Below are 26,301 nucleotides of genomic sequence, written 5' to 3' on the forward strand. Positions count from 1 at the left end.
CCTAATCTGTATGTCCTACATTAGGTTATCATCCATACGTGTTAAAATTTGGCAAACCTACCTAAATAGCTATGTTACAAGCAAAAGAAAACCAAAATATTGCAGATGAACTCGAAATTCTCATTTTGGCTGTGTTATATGTCAGGTAACAGTCTTGTTGCAGGAATAATTGAAATCAATACAACTGTAATAAAAGTGCTTTGCACTCTATATCTCCCTTCATGGAACTGAAGAGGTTTTATTCTTCTGATTTTATAACATCATTTATATGAATGGTGCTGAAAAAGTCATGAGTCTCAATCCAATAAAGAGAGAAATGATGCTGTAAACTCCATGTTAGCAATGTAATATAAGCAACAATAGCTTACAGAAGAGGGAGCAAAGGGAAGGTGTGTTGACACCATTGCTCATTTTATTAAGCATTATGTAGGTGGCAAAGTAATTTCAATATGGCTGAGAAACACAAGTACAGTCCTTGTCCTCAAGAGCTTACAATCCAACATCCTCACTCTGCTGGAATGCTACAGTCCTACTGTGCCTTGGGAAAATCATGGTTGCTTGCATCCTTTGAGGAAGGGGAAGAGGGGGCTGCAAACACAGGAACCATAGAAGCCTCCACTGAATGGGAAGGGAAAAGAAGAGTAGCAGTTTGAAAGGGAGAAGTGAGAAGACCTGACCGGACTGGTAGACTCTCACTGGTGTCATGAAAAAACCTGATGACGGAATTAAAACAGCAAAGCAAAATTGATGTAGAGGAGAAGTAAGGACAGAAAGGGAGATGGCAAAGCAGAGTTTGAACATCAGGAGTAGTGTACAAAAAATACCCGTCTCTGAACAGACTATTGTACAGGTACACATATATGTCCTTGCATGTCTGCATTTCTGGAGAAACTGACTGGATTGTTTCTTACTAAGTTGTATCTTCTAATTAGAAATAGTAGGCCAGATAGTTTAACCATTCCAAAAAGAAGGAAAAAGAAAGGATCATTTTTCCTCATTAAAATCTTGTGTATTTTCTTTTAGGAAGCAGTAGACCTTCTGTGCTATCATTGCAAGATATTTGTTAGTCTTGTATACTTTTGCCATTCTATTAAAATCTGTTCATCTTCGATAAGGTTTAAAAAAATCTGCTCATCATTTTTCACTTGCAGCCCCCATCTGATAAGGAGTAGCACCAGGACTGAGAGGAGAGAGGTTTAAATTTTTGCACAGTCCAGGGCTCCTCCATTGGTACCCAGAATTTAGACAGCAAAAAGATACCCACCCCAGAGGGATGACGTAGAAAAGCAGGAATGAAAAACAATTCTAGGCTTGGGGGAAGCCGTGGTGGAAATCTGTAACTAGCTGGTTTGAAGGACTTGGAAAGAAAAGGGACCCAAGGCCTATGGATATGGGGATTTTCAGAAAGCAGAAAAGGGCTAAGGATTAAAAGGTTTGCTAGAACTCTGAGCGCTGTGACTTCGGGGCAAGGAGTCAGGGACTTACAAGCTGAGCAGGCATGTCTAAGACTGAGAGACTCAGAGGCTGCCACTCCCTGCAGCGGAAGTGGTCATCAAGGAGTATTAATGTACTGGAAAATGAAAATGAAGGGAAAAGACAGAGCCTGTGAGTATTTGAGCAGACAGCGGAGTGGCTGAACAGTGTGGGTGGTTTCTGGATCCCAACTTGGCTTGGGATAAAAGAGAATAAAATTGTAGCTCCAGGGACTGAGTGTGAAGAAGGACACAGCAGTAAATATTAGGGAGAAGCTGTGGTCCAAAAGGGAGTCACAAATGGATTACAGCTTGCTTCATTTTTTGATTTAAGCATTTAACTGCCCAGTTTTGCTTTTGGCACTTCCATCCTTTATTGGAATTCATCCTTATAAAATGGTGGGGGTTTTTTTGTGAATTGCAATGATACTGTAAGCAGCATTAGCTTAGGTCCTTAATTGCTCTGTGCAGAAAATAATCACTTAGTATATGCATTAAGAGATTTAAATATTTTTTGCATTTTTTTATCTGTGTTGATATGGTCATTATCTTTTAATTGTAGAGTTACTTCAGGAAAAGAAACCTTGTGGTTAAAAAACAATGGGATTGAAGCCCTTTCTTAGATGGTTAGCATGGAAGACAGGTACGACAACAGTTACACCTATTGGAAAATACCAAATTAAATTGAGAAGGATAAACTCAGGGCCTCTGCAGTTCTGTGCGCATGCAGTACTACAATTAGTTTATGATTCTGCTTTGTCTTTATTTTTATATCAGATTTTTTCTCTCTCCAAGAGTGAGCCAACTTAAGCAAGATTTCTTAAATTTATGATATATAGCAGGAATGATAAACCCACAAAATCTCCACTTCTAAAATCCCCAAATCCCAATCATGATCACAGACATAAGACATCTGTAGGTATTGGTCTTGTCTGACAATTCTCTGCAAAGACGCGGGGATCTCTCCCCAGAGTTAAGGTGTACGTCTCCCATGCTTGATATCCCAAAGGATTGTACTGAGCAGAATATCCACACAAACTTTTAACGAAGACAAAAAAACCCAGTTGTGCCTCCTAAATCTCACTTTTTCTTGGTATGTGCGTAGGTAAAACACCGAAGAGGAATTTTGCAGCTTTTCCCTTCTTTCCAGGCGCAAGCCCAAGCCCTCTAGCGGTGCGAGCGAGCGGAGCCTGACCCCGGGAGTCGTCTCCAAGTCATCAGAGCAGCTGATTAATCACGGCAGGAGCCTGGGAGAAGCAGGCAAACAAGGTAACTAACTTCGTACTTGATTGCACGCAGCTTGCAGCTACAGCTGGGGAGAGAAACGATTTCCAGAGGAACCTCCTCCTTCAACTCGTGGCGTGTCCTCGTCTGGCAGCTACGAGGCAGCCTCTGCCCCTTTCTCCACGTTCAGCATTTCCTACCAAACGAAGCTGCAGTTCAGCCACAGGGCTTTTCCCCTTCAAGGTGCCACACAGCTGCCAAGGGTGGAAGTTGCTGTTTCAGAGGCTGCTGGTCCTCATTGGGCAATGACTTTCATAAGCCTTGTGGCCTCTAAATTCCCCACAGGGGATGCTGACGAGCCTCCTTGGCAATCTGGGAAAGGAAAATAGAAAAAAGATGGGGTTTAACCTGAAGTGGGGCATTCCAGCTCTCCCAACAACCCCTGATTTCTGGAGAAATTCTGTAAATTTTGGTAAATCAATACATTCCAACCTTTTTCCATTGGATATTTTTTCCTAATTAGCAACATTTGTAACCTGCCTGTAACCATTTAAAGGTGTGACTTTTTTCTAAATATATTTATTGAAAGAATGGTGCAAAAAATGCGTGAACATATTTTTATGTAAGCATGGGTGACAGTACTCTTCTGTGATGATATGAAAACCTCACTCCAAGTTAGGAAGTTTTGAGGAGGACAGCCATGTGATTCAGGGGACGAGCCCCACTACATGAATAACAAATTATGAATAAAAATAATAATATTAACAATAATAATATAATAATGACCAGTCTTCACGAGCGAAGATTTGGGAAAGGTCATTAACCCTTCGAGCCTGCGCAGTGGATATTTTAGGTGAGACACAGCGTGCGCTGAACTGAGCCCACCCTTTAATCCTGAGGTTCATCTGCCGGGGCCAAGCAAGCTTGGACAGTGGCAGTGAGGTCCCCAGGACGTAGGTTTGTTTAGAGTGACCTTCTCTTAGATGGATTGCCTTACAGGGCTGACGAGCTCCATCTGCCCGGGGGGCTGGGAATCGAACCCGGGTCGCATAGAATAACTCCCTCCTGAGCAAGCTACAGGCTGGTTGGTTTAAATAACAGCAAATTTGGGATCAGGGAAAGATGTTAATGCATTTAAACCTTTTGGGTTTTTTTTTTCCCCCTGGCTCTAAGTATTTTGTTCAGCTTTATTAAGTAAAGCTTCTATGTGCTGGTGGAAAACCCAGCTGTATCCTGTTTTAAAGGTACCTTGGAAAATTCTGAGAAGCATTGCTAAGGGAGAATGGGTTGAAATGTTCATTATAATAAATTGTTCTTGCTGCAGCAGGCCTAAGTACTGATGACTCTCTTACACCAGAGAAAATCAGAAATAACTCCTCTGACAGAGGGGAATGACAATGGTGTCTAATCTGTGGGGGAGGAAAATGAGGAAAAGCAAGTTCAGATCCCACTGTGGGGGCTGCCATGGGCTGTGCTCTCTCTTTGATGCCCCCATGGACACAATCTCTCAGAGACAGTGCTGCAAGCCCAGCTGTGCCCTGTGGTACCGGCTGAGCCAGAGCATTGCAGAGGGAAGATGAGGCTGAGGAGATTAAACTCCAGCAGGAATTCCAGATGGGATCTCCAACTGCCAGGTCAAACAGCCTCCCTACCTGAGAAAAACAAGGGGCATTACTAGCTTTTCCTGTGGACATGATTGAGTTTAAACAGGCTCACCTGCACCTGATTATAAAAAAAAAACAACACACCGAAAACAAAATAAACAAAAAACCCAAACCCTTTAGTATGGCAAAGCAGAAAGAAGGCTGTAGTTTAAAAAAAGCGGGCTGTGATATTCTGTATGAAAATGAACAGATCTGTTCTTGTAACTGGGCTGAATGCATTGTTTCCTGAAATAACAAGCTTGACTTATTTTCTCTTCTGCTTTTGTACAAGAGTATATCTCCTTCCATTGCAATCAAACTTCAAACTTATTTTTTTTTAATTGAGTTCAGAGTTATCATTTACTTTTAGGTGCCAAGGTTATGGATTTACCATGCTTACCTTTTAAATATTTTTTATCCTTTTTTCCCCATTAATTTAAGGAAAACTAACTAATATCCAAGATCTACCTAAACGGTTTCTGTCGTTAAACCTGGAAAAAAGTAATGTGTAAAATCTACCTAATAAAAGAATTGTTATAATATAAAAACCAATTAAATGCAAAGAAGCAATTTGTAAAGGGGGAGGGAATATATGCGTGAGTATATCCTATTAGTAGGAAAGTGCTGTGTTAGAAATGTGGTAAAGATTAAGTGATGTAATAAATAACACCACAGTCTTTTCAAAATTTGAATGTTTTATGTTTAACCAGTATCAACAAAATACGTTTGGAATATGTTTTGCATGACAAATATCCTTCTACTTGGAGATATGTGTGTGTGTGTATGTTACAGTTTTATTTTAATTTCTCAGCTGAGGACACAAGGCTAGTCTGGATACTTTCCAAGTTTGCAAGCTATAGCTGTAGAATAAACTTCAGTGTAGCTATGCTCTGCTTAACTTTATGATTTGGTTAAACACTGCCTCATTAAAGTGGTCATGAGTGATTCATATCCTTGAATGTCTCTCCTTCCTTTTCCTCCTATAAGACTGAGCAAACAGAAACTGAAGATGTGAGGCAGATAGTTTGAAAATAGACAAACATTTCAATTTTAAAGTGATTTTGGGCCTCTAAGATCCCATTTTTGTTTGTTTTCATGACAAGGAATTCATCTGAGAGCAACACGTTTATATTGAACTATTTGACATAAATAATTTTAATAATACGGTAGTGCAACTACCATCTGCTGTGTTGGGCCATCTCATCCCAAAAGTCCCCAGGCAAGCAGCAGCAGCATCCCATGAACTGGTACTGGGCAGCAGAGAGTGACTGAGAGAAAAATGGAAGTATCTGAGCATCCTGATCTGTCACTGCTTTTCACTGTGGCTTTGAAAATTCCAGCTGACAGCAACATGCCAGATTCCCGAGAGCGAGTTTTTTCCTCTCTGCCTTTTTAGAGTTGTAAATCCAAAATGTAGATGTGAAAAGCCCTTTACTTGGCTTGAGGGTACCACCCAGGAATGAGAATGAGCAAAGATGAGCCCCGCATGGTAAATTCTTTACTGGAAAGCATTTCTTTATTGGACAGAGCTAGAAGTCATGGTTCCACTTGGGTGTGACACTACCCTGCTGTGCTCTGGTATGACCCCAGTCTGCTACATAAAATTCCTTCATGGCTCAGGAGAACTGCTTGGTCTCCAATACTCTGCCCACACTGGGCATACACTTGTTCTGCTTTTTTACTCCTCTGGACATTCAAACATGCCAACAAGGTGTTGTCCAATCCATTAGTCATGGCATCTAGTTTTCTTCAACAGAAGAAAACCAAAATAAATATTTTACAGCACAGTAATCAGGGCAGTCTTTTGGGGTTGAAAGAGATTTGGGCTCCAGTTCTCTCAGAAAAAGAACAGTGCTGTATTTTGTGACCTTTGCCTCAGTTAAGAGCACCTCACTACAGACAGCCAGCCAGCATGCATGTTGTTCCTAGGGTGCTCAGCTGTACTTGGCTGTCTGGGTTTACATATCCAGCTCAACTCAGTTCGTGAAGCCTATTCCAAGACAGTACCTTCCTCCATATGAATAAGATACATAAATGTGTGCATGGTGCTCTGTGGATACCTTTCAGCTTGCTCTCTTCTAAGACATGATTAACTACATAGAAGTAAAACAGGGGCACAAATCACTCTGGTTTGCCAGCCATGTCCAAGCAAACAACTTTGCCTTGAGTAAAGAGATATAATTAGACAAATCAATATAGAGGTGTTACGTAATTGTTTTCTTGGCATGTGCCGTTATTCACTGTCACGTCATATAGGCACGCTAGGAACAAAAGGAATTAAATAAAAAAAAAAAAGCTATGCTATTTCATTTTTTATTGCATGGAGGGAAAATGAAATTTAGAGGAAGTGGGTGTCTTGGAAAAGGAGGAGGAATATAAAAATCTGTGTGTCTGCCTCTGAACCATAGAAATAATTTTTGAATTAGATTTATTCTGTGCTATTCAGGAGGGGAGATGGAGGAAAAGATTAGATTATTTAATTGTACTTTAATGTAGATATTTCAGAAGTCATATTAAGGGGTTTCAATAGATAGGGAGAAACAATCCAGAAAAAAAATACCAATATTGACTCACCTGTGGTCTTCACCATGATATACCAGTGATGTTCGAATTGTGGTGACCCTAATTATATCAGGGAACACCTTCTCTGGACATTACTGAGACATGAAGAACCCTAGTAGATAAATTAGATGATGTGGAAGGCATCCTGTGTTGCTAATCAGTGTAAGTGTGGGAGATGCAGTTAAGAAAAGGAGTTGTGAAACACCTGATTTTACCCCAAAGGCTACTTTCAAGAGTATTATTGTAGTTCAAAACCTGAAAAATGGAATTAAGGCAATGTGAACACAAATTAAGAAAAAGCTTTAGTAAATTTAAAATTCATCTGTTTTTTTCCCGGTGTTGTTGCTTCATCAGTGAAATAAGTATTTTAAAAAATGAGAATCCAAGCTTATCTGTTAACAGAAACCTCCACACCTGCCATCTCGAAGACAGTATAGGAAGTAATCTCCTGCAAATGATGTTGGAAATGATGTTTAGAAAACTCTTCTCAAGTGTGAAAAAATCTCCAACAAATTTTGTAGCACTGTGTTGCAGTTGTAACAAAGGGTTTCTATTTCCTTCTCTAAATCATTGCATATTAGATATTGTTTTTACTTATGCTGGAAATTCCAGTGTGATTCTGTGACTCTCTGAAATTGAAATGTTTATCTCAGTGGCCAATCTAAGCAACTCTGTCTGAGACTAAGGGATTTCATGGGCAGGGGGAAAGAGGATTCTCTCTTTGTCTCTTCCCTCTCTCCTTCCCTTGCTTGCCTCTGTCCTTCCCTTTCTCTTTCTTTCTCTTTCCATCTTCCTCTCCCTTGTCACCTTTTCTCTTCCTTCATCTTTTCTTTTCCTGTCCTAAGACTGACTTGATTTCTTCACCCTGGGAAGAAAAGGGAAGAAGCAAAGGTCAGACCTGTTAGCCTCTCCATCCCTCTCAGCCTCCCCATCCCTCTAAACCTACTTTGGAGCATGGTTGCCACAGTTCACACTAAATGTGCCCAGTCTATCTCATCTTTGCATTAGCTCCAAGCAGTTTTTATTCCTCTTCTGATGCTCTGCTAAAGGTAACACAGGCTGATATGAGCTAAGCTTGGACACAGTTTCCAAAGGATGGAAAAATACCTCTCTGGGGAAGAAAAGGACTATAAATAAGTGTTCCTGGTGATCTAATCTCAAATGGCAATGATCCATTTGTTATTTTTAAATCTGACTATTAGAGGGCTTCATGGAGGGATGAGGAATGGCAGGAGAAAATGAATAACCTGTCAAGTAGTCTGAGCAGTAAAACAATATGCTGCTTCACTGTGGATTTCAGCACTTGCTTTAGGTCCACACACTTCATACAAATAGGAGAGACACACTGGGAACCGACCAACAGGATAACATGACATTTACTAATTTATGCTTCCTGCTTAACTTTAATCGGTGTAACATGGTTTCATTGACTTTGGTGAGGCTGTTCTGTGTCAAAAGTTAAGTACATCTGTGGGACTGAAGTCTAGTTCAGAATATTAATCCAGAAAATACTGGAAACCTCAAATCATTCTCTAGAGTATATGATATGTGAAAACCAACCTTCTACAACTTTTGAAAGCAAAAAATTTCAGAAAAAGAAAAAAAGTGAAATTAACCTTTCTCATTTACAATTTGTTTTTTGTGTACAATCCTTATTAGAGCAGATTCCAGCCTTGCAAAGAACTATATAATTAGCTTTTTTTTTCTCAATTAGGAGATTGTAAGGTTGCCAAAGGAAACATATTTTGAATGTATCTTCTACCACATGATCAAAGATCGCATGTATCTGTGCCTATAATGAGAAGCTCATGTGCTAATGTTCTGTAGTGGTCCAAAACTTACAACTGCAAAAACCTTTGATGTATCACTAATTGGTTTTAGCACCATAGATTAGGTGCTGAAACCAGTAGGCAAGAAATTGTGTGTAGTAGGTGGAGAAGGGATAATTCTGATTCTCACCATATGCTTTGAGAAATTTAAATCATTATAGCATAAGTAGAAAAAGGAGGCAGAACTTGTTGCTTTTTTATTTTTAAGAGTCTCATAGATTATCTGTATGATCCAAAAATATGCTTTATTCTAAATCATTAAAAAAAATCTCCATTTCACAGTTTTTATTTTTGTAGAAACAACACTCATCTTGCCTGCAATGTGCTGTGCATTCTAACACCTAATGTGTGGTGAAGAATGTAGTAACAGGGGAAATATATCTGCATAACACATGAAAAGCGCCAAACCTTTAATTAATTTCAGACACTACGTCGCAAAATAGCAAACTCTAACTATAGACTTCATCTACACCACACAGAAACAGGGAAGGGAAGCAAGTGACGTGGTATGTGCTCTCATGATCGTGGTGCATGTTATATCTTTGATAGATTCTTTGTTATAAGGATTTATTATTTAATCAGTAATGAAAATAATTGGTAGCATTGCTTAAGGATTATTGGCAAGATGAGAAGAGAAAGTTCTATTCTGGATTGAAAGCTATATGGCTGGTCTACACAGAGGAAGCTACAGAGGCACACTGCAGCAAACATCATCTTTGACTTTAAAATATACTCAAATGTTTAGTGGTTGCTTTTTCTTGATGAAAATTGAATGATTTGGATCATTTTACATAAGCATGCACATACTCCCTTCCAGTGTGCCTTGTACTTGTTACCCATCTATTACCAAAACTCAAAATTTTGTGTTTACAGCAAAGGTATGGTAAATATATTATCTCCATACTTCTTAATTAAAAAAAAAAAAAACCACAAAACCAGAACCCATAGAAATGTAGCTGTAAAAGAAGTAACAATTCAGTTACTTCAGTAACCTTTTTCCTCTGCACTGCCACGTTGTCTTTTAAACCATCAATATTAGTTTAAACTTTTAAAGTTTAGCTTAACTTTGCAGGTTAATCTCCCTTATTTTCAAGGCTTGTTTGGGTGTGTTTGTGTGCATATGCGGAAGTTGAGACAGAGCGTTTTAATTTTGTTTATTATAATTGGGATTTTTTTGCATGGCATGTTCAATCCAAGAACCACTCGTTGGATGTTGATTTAAAGTAGATCAGGACTTCTGCCACTCATTCCAAGGATTTTCTCCTTATTGTAAGTAGAGGATGAAAGTGATTGCAAGCATACATTAAAAGTAGGTGTCAACCCCTTTCTATTGCTAGAGCATTAGCATAAATGAGAATTTAATTCACGATTTACAACTGATAATCCTATGTCACTCAGGACTTCCAGACTCATTCTTTATAATAAATACTATTTTTAATGCTACTGTAAAGGAACAAAGGAGGTGAGACAAAATGAACGACTTTGCTGTGTGTTTTCCTTAACGGTGAACTATAGGGTGTCCTCCTTTGATGGCAGGGTGAAAACTGAAGGCAACAGAGATATGTGTCCTTTTGGCCTTGATTCAAATGCTGACTGTGATAGTGTCCTGAAAGTGCTGTTTCTTTTGTTACTTCTCCACTTTGGTGTAGTTCGCTAATTTAATGTAAGACCTTCATACATTTTTCACATACGTTTTTCCCAGCTGATCATCTTACTTACATCTCAGTATCAGCGCATCACACTCTTACATCAAACCAATTTTAATTGAAGTAATTTTTCATCATCATTGCTCTCCTTACATTTACTTATTTGAAAATATTGCCTTCTCCTCCCTTTCCCCTGCCCATACTTTCTTAAACGCACACTTATCAGATAAAAATATTTGTATGTGAGACAAGATTAATATTGTTAGAACACAGGCAATTTTTTTACACAGTGATGGTTGCAGCATCTTACAGATTCCTCATAAACTGTTGAGTTTCTCGTGATATCTTGTTACATGATAAGAACTTTCTATGTGTATGTGTTGTCCAACCACAAAGAGAATGGAGGGAGGGGATGGAAAACACCTATTTTTTTACACAAAGGTTTTATGTATTCCTATAGATCATTTACCCTTGTGTTTGGAGTTTTTTTAGGGTTTTTTTTATTGGTTTTTTTTTTTTGGGGGGGGTGTTTTTGTTGTTGCTTTACTTTGTTGTGTTTTTTTTTAAATTAATAAGGTATAAACAGCGAAGGCTTAAACCTAGAATAACAGAGTCATCATGGTTGGTCGGTGAAGGCAACATGGCAGAGAAAAATTGTTTCTACCAGAAGCAGAATGGATTTGATTTCCCGAGTAGTTTTATATGTGCTTCAGGCAGATCCATTCAGTTTTGCACTGTCACTGTTAAAACGATGGTGCCTGAGTGGGGCTTGGCACTGACTGCTTTCCTCTGGCTGACTTTCCCCTGGTCATGCTGCTGTGCTGGATACCAACCTACCACTGTTGCTGTTCATTAGCAGGGTAGCATCTGGCTGAGTAGGCAACGTTACAAATGAACATCTGCAAGAATACTTTCCTTAGAGCTTGGGAGTTCGGTGCATAGGCCAGCAAGCTTTCTTCCCATCTCCTCCCCTTGCTTATCATAAAAAACAGTAGTGAATCCTTACTCACAGCAGATTTCCTTGGTTTCTCATATTCCTTCAAAATTAGCTTTAAACCTGGATGTTGATTGTTGTTCTCTCTCCCCAGTCACCAAGGTTCAAGTATCCATGGTAATGGCCTTCATCTATTAATCTGGATCACACAGGGATGACCCCAGAGGTCAAAATCCCTTTTTCTTCTCAAGGCTGTAGCATAGAAATGTGTCTATTATATTAGACTTTACAGTGAAATTGCAAAGAATAGAAGAAATAAAATTATCACAGAAGGAATAACTCTTGTTAAATCTTTGCATGTACCTTGATGTTTCTGAGATTTGCTGTAAAAGAAAGCCCTTAAGATACTCTGTAAACATGGAGTTTGTACTGTATGTTAGTAACTGTATGATTTCTGTAATTTTTGTATCCAGGTAAATTAGATGACTTTGCATAGGTTATATTGCAACAGATATTGCATTAAATCTTAAATACACCAGTTAACATAGTTAGGGAGGATATTAAACATGAGCTTGCTAATTGAGTAAGTTTCTTATAAAGAAGACTTGTGTTTGCTTCTGAAAAAGTACCAGTGTGATGTAAATTGCTATTCCACAGTCACAGACTATCATAGTGATGAAAATTGCACTACTGTGCCTGCAGATTTAAAAATAAACCTAGTGTGAGCATGCAGGGAGGGAAAGGAGAGATTTCCCAAAATAGGTTGTGCAAAATGTTTCCATTTTCTCTTTTTGAGGTGGTGTCGATTATGTTAGTATCAGAAAGATTTCTACCTTCTCAAGTTACTCATGATGCTTTCCTCCAGAGTCACTGTGCTTATAGATTGACTTACCCTCAGCTGCCTGTGGACATATTCTTGTGCAATAAATCAGAGCAGAGCTTGTATCAAAAAAGCTCCTGGTAACTTCTATTATTAAATGTCATCATGAGAAAATGGGAGCAACATTGCTGAAGAGTGAAAACAAAAAGGAGAAGAGAGACTTTTGACCTAAAATATAGCAGGACAAAGCACCTATTGCAGTAGGAACAGAAAATAACCCTTTTCCTTTAAAATTGACATCAAAAAAGAGCACCTCAGCCACTAATGGTAAGCAGAGCATTTTCAGTGACAGATCAGGGTGGTCTTCCCCCACCTGGGAATTGCAGCTCATTATTAAATGTCAGTCTCAGACTGTTACCTTCAGCATGTCCCCAGACACGAGCTCAGCATGTATCACCACTCACTGGGAAACCTTCACTCAAGCACGAGCTACATGAGCCAACAACCACTTATGACTCAGAAAATGATGGATCAGTTAGCTCTGCTGTACCTGCAGTAGATCAAACACAAGAGGGATGTTGGATGCTAAATCTCATTCATCAGCCACGTGCGGCGTGTTGTAAAGCTGGAAAGCTTTTATGTTGTCTATCCACCTTGGACCCAATAAGGCTTAATGGGTAGCAGTGTACATCTTAGAATAAAAACAGAGCTGGTTCACTCTGACTTCATACTGTTAGAAATGCTGCAACACCCAAGAGCAAGAAGTGGATTGTTGACATTTAGCCAACGCCCATTCTTGGACCTTACCTGAATCTAATTCTTCTGCAGGAATGTGCAGTGGCACGATCTCTGTGGGGCAGTGGAAAAAAGTACTTGCTGTCAGTTTTATGGGTTTTTTTCCCTCCCATTGACGGAGCATACCACTGTTCCTGGGTTTGAATGGCAGATATTGTGGCAAGTCTCACCACTAATTAGAAGTCAATGCTCTGAAAGGCCCATTCCACTGCACAGGTTGTGGCAGAGTCATTAAAAGAGCTTGTAATTCATAATGTAAGAAAGATTGCAATTCCGTACAGTAGGGTTTGTCTTAGAATTCCTACTTGAGGTGTTTTGATTTTATCCCCTAGTAGTTCACAGAATCACAGAATCAATGAGGTTGGAAGAGACCTTTGCGGTCATCGAGTCCAACCTATGACCCATCACCACCATGACAAATAGACCATGGCACTAAATGCCACATCCAGTCTTTCCACAAACACTTCCAGGGACAGTGACTTCACCACCTGACCGGGCAACCCATTCCAGTGTCTATGAAGAAATTCCTCCTAATGTCCAATGTAAACCTCTCCCTGGAGCAGCTTGAGACTATGTCCTCTCATCTTGTCGCTAGTTATTGCATTCTTTTGCCAGAAAAAAAAAAAAAAAAATTAAGCGAAGAAGTAACGGACTGAATAAGCAGTTGTTGCCTCATCATTGATTTCATGGCTTTTTTAATTCATTGAGCTTGAAAGAATGAGTAAAATCCTGAAATCAACAAAAAGCTTATATTTTCATCACAAATAAGATTTAAATTACAAGTATAAATGAGGGATAGTATAATTATTTTTAACAGTTTAGAAAGCAATGAAAGAAAAATAGAAACAATATTTTTAGGTTTTGAGAAATAGTATATCTATTTTGTTAGTGTTTTAGAACTTCATCTACAGTTTCACTGTTTCCTTTGCCTCATTTTTCCTGTGATAATTAGAGGAAAACAACAAGAGAAAGTAAAAAACTCTAATTTTTGTGAGTCCTTGACTAAAGAAAAGTTAAAAAAAAAGATAATTTTCAAGATGTTTCTGAATGGAAAACATAAAAGTTATTACCATAATTATCGAAAAATAATTGGTTTTGAAAAATAGAATTTCAGGCTTTGTTATTAAGAAAGAAAATCTAAGGTTTTATCACGATATCTTTAGAGTACAATTCTTTTGAATGTGCTATTGAAATGATTTTTGTAACACTACACAACTGTAGTTAGAGCTATCAGAGAAGACTACAGGTTTGTCTAATGGTGGCTTGAAACCACTCAACATTACAAAAACATATAATATATGAGATAAATACAAATAATTTATGTGTAAGAAATGTTATACTCTTTCTGCAAGGGAGTACCCTCATACCCACAGAAAAAAAATAAGAAGCATTTGATTTTCACAATACCTCTAAGTGTCTTTGCCAGACTAGCCTAAGTGCTCTTACTTCTACTGAAGCAAATAAGATCTTAAGAGCATTGGTTTTGTAATACAAATAATAATTTATAAATCCAATAAGGACTGATGGCATCGTTGTTCTGAGTGTCCATTGTTAAGTGTAAAATTGAAATTCACAAATATAGTATTTTCTGCTTAAAATGCATAGAATTAAGATTCTGTATTTAAAAATATGGCTCATATTCTTAGTGAGAGAGTAAGGTGTATGAACTCCTATTTCCCCTCATAGACTTAAAAATACTGAAGAAATGGCGAAAAAAAGTCATTTAATCTACGAAAACAGTCGTAAGAGGTGTTGCCCAAATGGTTGTGGTGGAAACAACAATGATACAGTGATAATGTGCTAATGTTACACAGTATTTTAAAGAAATTTTAAAAAATAATGATAGCTAATCTAGAGATGTTCTCAATCTCTCACCAAAAATACAGCATTGCTCCTGTGGGCAATGGTATGATAGATTAGAAATAAAAAAGGTCCTAAATCCTAACCCAGTTTGAGTCACTGATTCAATATGTGGCCTTGGGCAGGCCATTATAACCCTGTACTCCTCTTCCAGTCTATCTAAAAAAATGTACTAAATACCATAACCATTGTGAAGAAAACTCAAGTGCTAAACTGTTCTGTATTTTTAAAAAGAATTTGAAGTAGCAAAAGAAAATTTTTCATCCTAAATGTATTTTCAGCCTAAATGCAGAGTCCATTATTTTCCTCATTTTCAGCTGATGTCACAGAAGAAAAAAAGTGTTACCTTTTGTCAATATATGACATGATTTGTTAAGGCACTTTAACAGCCAGCATCAGATACCACAGAAATGACAGATTTCACTGTATTTTCCACAGTATACCTGTTGATACTTTCCCCTTTTCTTCATATTTTTTATTAAGAACTGAATTTGGCTAAATCTTGAATACTGTATGTGTCCATGGGCAAGACAGTTCTTTGCTGACCCGTGAAAATACCTGTAAAAAATATGCTTCTCACTACCCTCTCTGGAGAGACTGATAGGCATGCCATGACCATGTCCTGGCTCTCCAGGCAATGATCACTGTATTTCCAAACTTCTTGCACCTGCAGCATGAATATCCATGCTGGTTTTCAGCAGTGTGAATGATAGAGGAAAATAATTTTTATATCATCAATGTATTCTAGAAGTAAAAAAGGATTCACTGTCTACTCGAGTTACCACCCATGAAAGGCATTTCACTGGGAAGGGCATTAATCTAGGGATCTGTGCCCCACTTTGCCACAGACATTCCTTGTTATCTGAGAAAAAGCATTTAATCTCTCCATGTCTCATTTCTGCCTCCGCCAGGAGTATAGGAGGCATTTCCTGACCTCACATGGCTTTTGTCAAGATAAATATATTACAGTACTGAGATTCTTCCAAGGATGTCTCTAATCTACTCCACTAAGAAACTACAACTCAGAAAATAATGCTAGTGGAAGGATAGAATTACAGTCAAATGAGAAGGGAAAATGCAATGAAATATACATCTAGTACTTTGGGGGTTTTGGTTTTTTCCCCCCAAATTTAGCCTGACTTCAGTGATTAACTGAAAAGGTAACAGAAAGGGAACAGTTGTATTTATTCAAACTCATCACAGTCAGCAAGACTGTGCAGAGATAAAAATGAGACTCTCCAGTGTATTTTGGAAGATTTGTCATTGCTGAATTGAAGCCAGTGTAACAGTCACAGTCCACAATGAAATTCATGTCAAGTTACATGATAACTTTTTGATATTCACTCCATCAATGACAGGAAAAAATGTATGTGGAGCAAAAGTGGTAATGGGATTTGATGCTAATATTTTATTCTCTATGAGATCAATGACTCTCCTTCAGTTTTGGAGAACCCTTTCCTGCATTCTGACATGGAATGAGATAATGTTAAGAGGATTCTGCATGTTTTGAGAGACTGTTTTGGAACACAAGTTATCTAGTTCTTTGTATATGCATGAGAATAGGACCAAAAGAATATATGTCACTGAGTATACAGACATAGAAGACTGTACTCCTGGATAGACCCCGCTGAAATTGTTTCTCTGAAATACTGAAGGAATAAAGAAAGAAGATCAGTCAGACTTCAGAGAAAAAAGTTAACAAAAGCTAGAAAAACAACCAAAAAAAGTGCTGTATACTGAAAGGAAATCACTAAATATCTTACAATTTCTTTCTTAGAAGTAAGGAAGAAATAGGAATGCTGTAAGAAAGAAATAGCAAGAGAGAACTAGATTCATTTTGCCTGAAACTGTAATATGTTATTGAATTGTGGAATCTATTTTTTCCTCATTTCAGATCTTATGAAGAAAGAAAACAAAGTATTTTTCTTCCTTGTGCACAAACAAGTTTTAGACTATTCTGAGAAACCTTTTAGTTGGGCATCCAAGAAATATTACCTGCGCATCATGGACATGAAAAATTGGCCAGAAGGTCCAAAACTGTGGTACAAATGTTATAAAACTTTGTAGCAATAGGATTACTGTGGTTTAAGAAACTAGTTCTCCTTCAGAGGGTCCTGTTGTGCACCCCATTCTGTCATGGTGTATTGGGTTTGCATGGCAAGGTTTTGCTATTGCAGGGGTCTACAGAAGTGGCTTTTGTGAGAAGCTGCCAGAAGCTTCTCCCATGCCATCTGGCTCCAAGGCTGGCCAAAGTTGGGCCCATCAGCAATGATGGTAGTGCCTTGGGGATAGTTGAGAAGGGGCGAGGGGAAAATTGCTGCAGAACAGCAGCCAGAAGAGAAGATTGAGAGCATGTGAGAGGAAGAACTCTGGAGACATGCAGGTCAGTGAAGGAGAGACAGGATGTGCTCCAGGCACTGGAGCAGAATTCCCTGCAGATCGTTGTACAGATCATGGTGAGGCAGACTGTCTCCATGCAGCCCATGGAGGTCCATGGGGGAGCAGAGATCCACGTGCAGCCCATAGTGGACCCCAGATTGGAGCAGGTGGTTGCTTGAAGGAGTCTGTGACCTTATGGGAAGCCCATGCTGGATCAGGCTGCTGGCAGGACCGGTGGACCCATAGAGAGAGGAACTCAGGCTGGAGCTAGTTTGCTGACAGGACTTAAGACCCTGTGGAGTCATTTGTCCCTGAAGAATTGCACCCCATGGAAAGGACCCACACTGCACCAGATGAAGAGTGTGAAGAGTCCTCTCCCTGCAGAGATAATGTGTGATGAACTGACCACAGCCCCCATTCCCCACCCCTCTGCACCACTGTGGGGGGAGGAGGGAGAGAAAATCAGGACTGAAGTTATGCCTTGGAAGAAGGGAGGGTTAGGGTGAAGTTGTTTGAAGACTTGCTTTTGTTTCTCATTAACCTATGCTGATTTGATTGGTAATATAATAATTTCCCCAAGTCAAGTCTGTTTTGCCCATGATGGCAATTACTTAGTGATCTCTCCCTGTCCTTACCTCGACCCACAAGTCTTTTGTTGTGTTTTGTCTCCTCCAGATGAGGAGGGGAGTGATAGAGCAGCTTGGTGTGACCAACCCACTACACCTGGCAGACAAATATCTGTATAAGTGCAGTGACTGGTGTTACAGTCTGTTGGTGGAGCAGAAAGAAGAGCTGTAAGAGAGATCTCAAGCCTGTGTTCTCCAGAAATCAATCCTGTGCAAATATAGGACAGACTCTGACAGTTTACACACCACAAGGGACTTGAACAAAGTGTAGGGGACAGTGCAGACTGACACCTTGGCTGTGAGACTCATCTGTCCATCACATGGCCCCTGCATTGCCATTGTGTGACAAAGTTTGGCAGTGCTGTGAGATCCTGCATTTATTATAGAGAGCTAGGCACAGTTACAATATTGGATATCTATGCAAGCCAGGAATAAATTAAATGACAAACAGACAGACTAAGCAGAGCAAAATGTATAACCTCAGTAGACCATTATACAGAGTCCTGGCAAACAGCCTTAGCACTACCCAATTAAATTTTCTTTCACCATACTCCAGAGGTCTAAGTGTTTAGGGTTATAGACACTTTTCAGAGGCTTATAAATAAATTAAGAGACTTGTAAAACTTTGGCAAAGCAAATGATAAAGTAATTGTTTATAATGATAACAGGTACCTCACTTACATGAAAGCCGTGATCCCTCAGAACTCAAAAGCTAGATTAAAAATGGAAGTATGAGCAATTTGACATTGCTGAAATAGTATTTGGACTCAGGTGGGACACAATGATATGTTTCCTAGCACTCTGAATGCAATACCAGGTTGGCTTTTCCCACGCTGTTCCAGACCCTGAGCTAAACAGAATAAAACCTCCAAAACATAAAAAAAGGGGACCAGAGCAGAAGGGCATCCACATTTCTTTGATAAACTTGAATTCTGGGAATTCTGTAATTTTTTGTCTAAAATGGGGTAAGTCATCTTTGACACCTGCTAGCAGCAGTGCCTCTCTAGAGGTTACAAAACTATCTCGAAGTTTAAAATATGACTGTACTGATAAAACTTGGTGGGACTGAGACCTGATCTGCTGAAGAAGAGAAGCAGCATACTGGTTGTACATTGAGCAAAAAAAACTCAACCCACTGGGAGTAAAATGGTTCAGTAAGTTTTTTTACAGGTTGAACTACTGGAAAATCCATGCCTTCCCTCCTTATTGTGCCTTTTTTGGCAAGTATAGATTTTCTGTTTTGGATTTGTGCCGAAAGAAGTGTGGATACAACAGGGATGTTTTAGTCAATGGTCATGGCTGGGCTTCGCGAACGAAGATTTGGGAAGGACTTGTTGAGGAAGAAGAGAACCACCCACCAAGCACACCTTGCACTGCCATCCTGTCACGCAAGAAAAACAGCCTTTCGTCTCACATGCAGCAAGCTCCAGCAGAAACTCCGTGACATCCAGAACAAGTGGTGGATCGATCTAGCTGTAAAAACTCAACTATGCGCAGATACGGGTGATCACAAAGGTTTCTATGAGGCCTTGAAAACAGCATACGGGCCTACATACCAAGTCCAAAGCCCTCTACTCAGGACAGATGGTCAAACGCTTCTGACAGATAAAACCTCCATTCTGAATCGATGGTCTGAACACTTTCAGACTCTCTTCAGTACCAACCGTGTAGTCCAAGACTCAGCAATTCAGTCCATCACACAACAACCAGTAAAGTATGAATTAGATACTGCCCCCACTTTAGGAGAAACCCTCAAGGCCATACATCAGGTGAAAATCGGCAAGGCAGCTGGGATTGATGGAATTCCACCCGAAGTCTGGAAACATGGGGGCCTTGCACTTCACACCAAATTTCATGAGTTTGTACTGCACTGTTGGGAACTCGGTGAACTACCATCAGACCTTCGTGATGCAGTCATAATCACCTTGTATAAGAAGAAAGGAATTAAATCAGATTGCTCAAACTATCGTGGTATTACTCTGCTCTCCATTGCTGGCAAAATCCTGGCAAGAATACTCTTGAACAGACTAATACCCACTATAGCAGAAGGAATCCTTCCTGAAAGTCAGTGTGGTTTTAGTCAACGGTAAGCAGTAACTAAAGGCCTTTTCTGCCTCTCATCCCACCCTTCTAGCGATCAGGCTGGAGGTGCATAAGAAGCTGGGAGGAGACACAGCTGGGACAGCTGACTCCAACTGACCAAAGGCATATTCCATACCATATAGCCTTGTGCTTGGCGTATACAGATGGGGGAACAAGAAGGGAGTGGGGGAAATTTGAAGTGATGGCATTTGTCATCCCATGTAACAATGAAGTGTGATGGAGCTCAGCTTTCCTGGAGATGGCTGAACACCTGTCTGACTATGGGAAGTAACAACTGTTTTGGTTAAAGGGAAACTAGCTACTACCTGACAGTAAGTGTTTATATTAGATGTGGAAAGTTTTATTGTCTTAGAGCATTTTTAAAGAAAATTATGACAGTATTCCAAGTACTATTTATTATCTTTAATATACATACACAAGCCCTCTCGGTTTCTTGCATGTTCACCCTACATGAAACTGTATCTTAATTTTCCATCCAAAAAATGACTAAAACTTTGAATCCAATAACCTGGTCTTTTACATGCAATAGCTTAGAGTTTTAGTGCAACACTTCCCTGCAAGTCCTTATCAGCTAGAGCTCTTACCTGCACTTCACAGATGAGAATTAAACTGGCATGAGGGAATAAAGGGATGATAGTAGAGTTGTATATAAATTTGCTTCGGAATCTCCTTACATATTACAGTGTCCTTAGCACTCTGCATCACTGAGCCCTTTATCAGTCTTAAGCAGTGTTCCCTGTATGTCCTGCTCTGAGGAAATGTGCATTTTGAGTGCTAAAAATATTTTTCCTGTTTGGATTTTTTATTTTTACTATATAAAAATACTGTAATGATTAAGGTGAAGACACTAGCTTAAAAAAATCCCACCTCTCATACAAAAAATACAGCAGAGGTTTCAGATATTTTATGAGATTGAAGGAACCTGTGTGTTCTGGAAAACAAGAAACATTGTTGACAGTTGGAAAGGAGTTAATCACAGGTGCTACTACAAAGTGAAAATAAAACTACAGATAGTATTACATAGCAATTTATTACATCACTATAACCTGTTTCCCCACATGTGGGATGACAGTTTTCTCTTCTGCTACAGCATTTGCAGAAGCACTCTAATTCATAAATGTCATTAATAAAAATAACTTCACAATCCCATTTCATTAAAATTGTGCATTAGTCAGTGCATTCTACAAACGTTAATGGATTTGTCTCTTTGGACTGCTCACTTTCAGTACCTCATGAACACTCAGTACTTGAGATGCAACAGCTATTTGCACTTGGCTGGGTAAGTCATAAGGCAGTATTTTTTGCATGAGGCTTAATAAATGTGTTGGTGTACATATTGGTGCTTGTAAATGTAAAATTTTATCTCCATGTGAATATTCATGCATTTTATATTGATATTTGCTTCCTGTAAATAGCTGTGCAAGCAAAACTCTATTTTATTAGTATTTGAAGAAGGTTAATAGATAGAAGAGACAGTATGTTGGAGGTAAATAATTTGAATATTTGTTGTAATTTTCAGACTAAATGTTTGTCAAGATTTTCCTAGCCTTGCTTAAGAACAGCTTCCCTGTAAATAAATGGAGAGTTTCTCCCATACCCACCTCCTTGCTTCTAGGAGGAAGTTCAGAAACCCTGTTTTCCCAACATATGTTGTCAGGTCTGACCTATTGTATCTAGCAAACCCAGCCAGCTCTCCAGGGGACATCAGACTGTAGGAAAAATGTCAAGAAAGGCAGCATATGTGGAGCATAAGAGGTGAAACAGAAAGCCTTTGTGTTACTTCTAATGTGCTTCTAAAATAGAAATTTCCATCCCAAGCTGACACATTTTATATCCACATGATTTTGAATATTTGATGTCTATTCCCTTGGTATTGACCTTGCTCCCTACAGCTATCTACAGCCCACTCTTTCTGAATTTATAACAGAAATGGAGTTGTAAAACAAAATCACATACTTGTAAGTAAGCTCTGCTTCGTATTTGATGTGCTGCTACAGCTGTATCACAACAGCCATGCTAGATTTGACATTCTTGAGGCCCAACATTTGTCCATCCAGTGACAAAAAGCTATTCAATTGTCTGAAATTCCTAATGGGGTCCTTTGGAGAGCAGGTGGACTTTTGTACCAGGGCAGCCTCTGTGTCTTCCCCACCCAGTTCATCTGTGATATTCAGTGTTGCAGAGGGAGGTTAACCAGGTGCTTGGGGCTCTCTGCCACTGTCCCACCATGAAGAAGCTCCTGCTGGGCACTTGACTTTTGCTCTTGGATGGGAGAACTGTACCCTGGGGCAGCCAGGTGTCAGTGGAGGAAGAGCAAGGGGCATGGGCAGCTTCTGCTGCACTTCTGTAGTTCAAATGCCACCATGCCAGCTCCTAACAATGAGATCACAGCCACGCTCTGTTAGCTTAGGAGCTGAATGAAGCTTCACAGTCCAGGACACAGACAATTAACCTGACCTTTACTTGCAACTACAGGAGATGTCCTGGTACCCTGGTGGTATTCATTTCCCTCCCTCATCTCCAAATGATTATTAGCATTTAATAAAGTGTAATTTCACTACTGGGCAGTCTCTCTGGGATATTAAATGGCTATGTGAAATCCCCATGGGCAGCATGACATGATTTTCCAGGCAGGCTAAGTATAAATGTGAGGACTTTATGATTCTTCTGTCTTTCCACAAATCAGTGAGTATCCAAATGACATTGCTTGTCAGCTTTTCAGAGATCATACAGAGGCTCTAGTGCACAAACCTCTTTGCCAAGCTCTGCCAGACAACTGGTGGGTCAGCAGCAACAGAGAGGGAGCACATGTGCGCCAGGGACAGAGGAAAGCAGCCAAAACCAAGTGCTCTCTAGCCCACAATCTACTCAAATGCTGGAACAGCATTAATGTCTTCCTGACTCCCTATCCCCTCCAAAGAGGAGCCTTGCCAAGCATGACCTGGTGGGACCATGCTGCTAGCCTGCCTTCTGGAGTCCCCTGCTCAGGCAGGAGAATTTGAAGGAGAATGAGAATTAGGAGATGAAAGATCACAACAGAGGAAAACACGGTCTTGAAGCCAAAAATTGTGGTGCACGAGCCATGCCTTTTTGAATGTTAAAGTCAAGAGCTTGTGGATTTGGATACGGGAGGAGCACCCATGACACCTCTTTCAGCTGCTGCTTCTCAGCTGTCAAGGACTTTCACTTCACTGGAGAAATCACTGGCTGGGGACCACTGACCAAAGCAAATCCTTTTGCTTTTGAAGCTGTCTAATTTGAGCACATGCCTCACCAGTTATGGGTAATTACACGAGAAGTTATTGAGGAAGCATAAGAAATATGCGAACTTGGTGTGTTGCACACTGAAGCAACAGCATTGTCTGGAGAGTGATCCCCTGCTTTGCTACAATCTCACTTGTTACAATCTCTCAATAAAATAAATCACTCAACGGGCAACGTATAATGCAATCTAAAGTAGGATGGTTCTCACTGTTTGTAATTCAAATTGGATATACCCTTATTTCCCTCTTTGCCAGACCTATCAAGGGCTTAATAGCTTTCTTATGCTTGCATGATTATTTCAAATCACCTTTTAAGTAACTTAAATTTTTACCTTCAGATATGTTGGGTCATGCTTGAACTTGCAAACATACTATTTAAAAGCTTTACTTTGATAATAGATTTTATATATGATTTGCAAAATGAAACACAACATCTACCTCTTAGACCCTGAGACTGATACCTTTTCCTCTGTGTTGGCTATCTTCACCTCAAGAATTGTCTCTGCCTGCTGCGTTACTTTCATTTTGTCCTCTCTTTTTGTCATTTCAAAGATCAGTGAGCAATGGCTACATCATTCTTTGAACCACTCTGCTTCCACATTGCTTCTGCTCTATGTTCACAGTAAATGCTGTACCAACCACACTGTGATCTCTGTTACAAATCTTCACCCCTCTGGTTAATCCTGCTCGGCTGCTGACGGAGATGATACTGCTGTGCTATCCGACTGCTCTATCCCTCACATACTTTCATCTTGCTAGTGAGATTTTGTGACAAATGCACAACATCCGCATGATAAACAGCTGTGATTTTTTTCATTTGGTGAAGTTCAGTGCGTTGCTCCTAAGGATGATGAGCAAACATTGGGAGCTTTAGTGCAGAAATATGTTAGTCTACTTTCCTCTCTCCCACTCTTCTCTTAAATGATCTGACTTTCTAATCTCCTTGTGTTTGGCTATTAGCTAGAAATTCTCCATGTTTACATGGATTTCCCATGTCCTTATTTCCATTCCTTATTCCATTCCAGTTCAGTCCTTATTTCCATTTAACCCTTCAAGGTCCATTTTGGAGGACAGACAATTCAACTCGTTACTGAAATTGTACCAAGTTTATACACCCCTTGCCACAATCTGCCCCACAGCCCATGGTGTTTCTCCTGGCTGCAACTGCTTCTCTGATGAATGCCATGGCAGAGGCATGGTTCAGCAGCCAGGCCTATCTTCATCTATCGCTTCTCTAAATTCTGTTCAGCCTTGGACCAGAATGCCAACTTAGAAAGGTGCAGAGGAATGGTGTAATTCACTCCAGGCTATCTGACTAAGTCTGGATCCACACGCACTCAACTCCTCTCTGAAAAGGAGTTTAGAATGCAAGGGGATCTTTTCTGAATCTCATGACTCAACAGGAGGGTCTCCCTGACGGTTTTGGCTGACTTTGTCTGCTATGTAGTACCTTGACATAGAATGTTGTTAAACCACTGTAACATTTACTTTCAAACTTTGCTAAATCACAGGTTTGGATCAATAAACATTGCTACTTCTAGCAAGTGAAGTGAGTCGCTCCATCCGTGACACTAAACCGTTTGGTAAGAGAAGACATGAAGAAAACACATTAACATAGGAAAACAATGAAATATATCTGCCGTTACTGGTGAAAACCAACTCTGCTTCCATCTGGAATAAGTCAGTGAGGGCCAAGACCCAACTCTTTGGGGTTTATGTAGGTGTTTCTACAGTTGTTGCAAAATATCTTCTTAACCCGAAAATTGAATAATCAAGCCTTTGCAAGGTGAAAACCACCTGGAGTTGTCCTGTGATTTTGAAAAGCACCTGGATTTTATATTGGTAGCATCATTGACAAAAACATTATTTCAAAGAACAGGGCCAAAGATATATACTCTCTTCTGCCTTTTTCCTTATCAATATTTATGTGCCATAATCCTGACTGGACTCTCACACTTTTATGTTGACATTGTGTTTTGACCTGTGGGTCTCAGAGGTGCAGAGATACAGCACAGTTGCTTGGCAACGCAAACATACCAGTTCATTGGGGGTGATGAATATTTTTTAAGGAACATTTTCCTTTTTCAGTTGCTGAATGGCTAAGAGCACAGATGACTCAGACCTGGGGTTTCAGGAACATAATTCAGGGTTTTATGGATGCAGAGGTCTGCTTGGCATGGGGGAGAGTTTGGACCCAGACTTGACTTTCATGAACCCCGAGGATAGAGTTATGTTTAGAAGTTCAAATATTTAAGATTTAGGATTTTGCCTCAGACAAAAGACACTTCCTCCTAAATCCTTTTTAAACTCTCTGTGAAGGCAGAATGCACAATTCCAGTCTGGACAAGCTTTTGCAAAAGGGTAGAAAGGGAGTGTGTTTTCTTCCACACATGAGCAGAGCTTGTCTGTCTGTTCTGGGGAAGACCAACCCACCATCTCCAGGCATTGCATTTCAGAAATCCATACTTATATGATGTCTGGACCTTAGATAGTCTTGAGCTGTTTAAGAGGATGATGACCTGCCATTTACCAAGGCTTCAGACTTGACAAAGCTTACAAAAGACCAACAGCTTCATCACTAAGGTAGCCAAATCTCAGTGCTTTTTTTAATTGAACATTTGTTTTGGTATGGCTACCATTTTTGGATCAAGTATTTCTTCTGGATGTTCCTCCTTCTATAGTTTTTAGCAACTATGAGTAAAAATTTCATTATAATAAATTTATTAACTATTATAATTTTATAATTCTTATCATTCCCTGTGTAATTCTTCTGACTGGGTTTTGTATATAAGCCTTTGGTAAATTTGCTGCCTCATTGGGGCAAGAAATTAGTTAATTCAATAAATGCAGAAAGGTAAGTGCACATAGCTCTTGGCTTTAAGAGAATTTCAGGTGGAGATAAAGAAAACTAAGAACACTCAGATTTTGGAAGATCTAGATATGTTTGACATATGCACAATACCTCTACCTTCTAAGTCTTCACTTAGAATTGATGCAAGCCACAGTAAATTAGACAGCCTCCAGGCTTACTTACATTCTGAATTTAGTCCTATAACATTATTTCCTCCAAAGCAGCAATCAAGTCATCCATCAGGTTGTCAGCAAATTGTCTGTGTGCCATATATTAGTCTCACTTTTCATATCC

The sequence above is a fragment of the Lepidothrix coronata genome, unplaced genomic scaffold, assembly GCF_001604755.1.
Source record: "Lepidothrix coronata isolate B3197 unplaced genomic scaffold, Lepidothrix_coronata-1.0 Scaffold6, whole genome shotgun sequence".
Classification (NCBI taxonomy): Eukaryota; Metazoa; Chordata; class Aves; order Passeriformes; family Pipridae; genus Lepidothrix; species Lepidothrix coronata.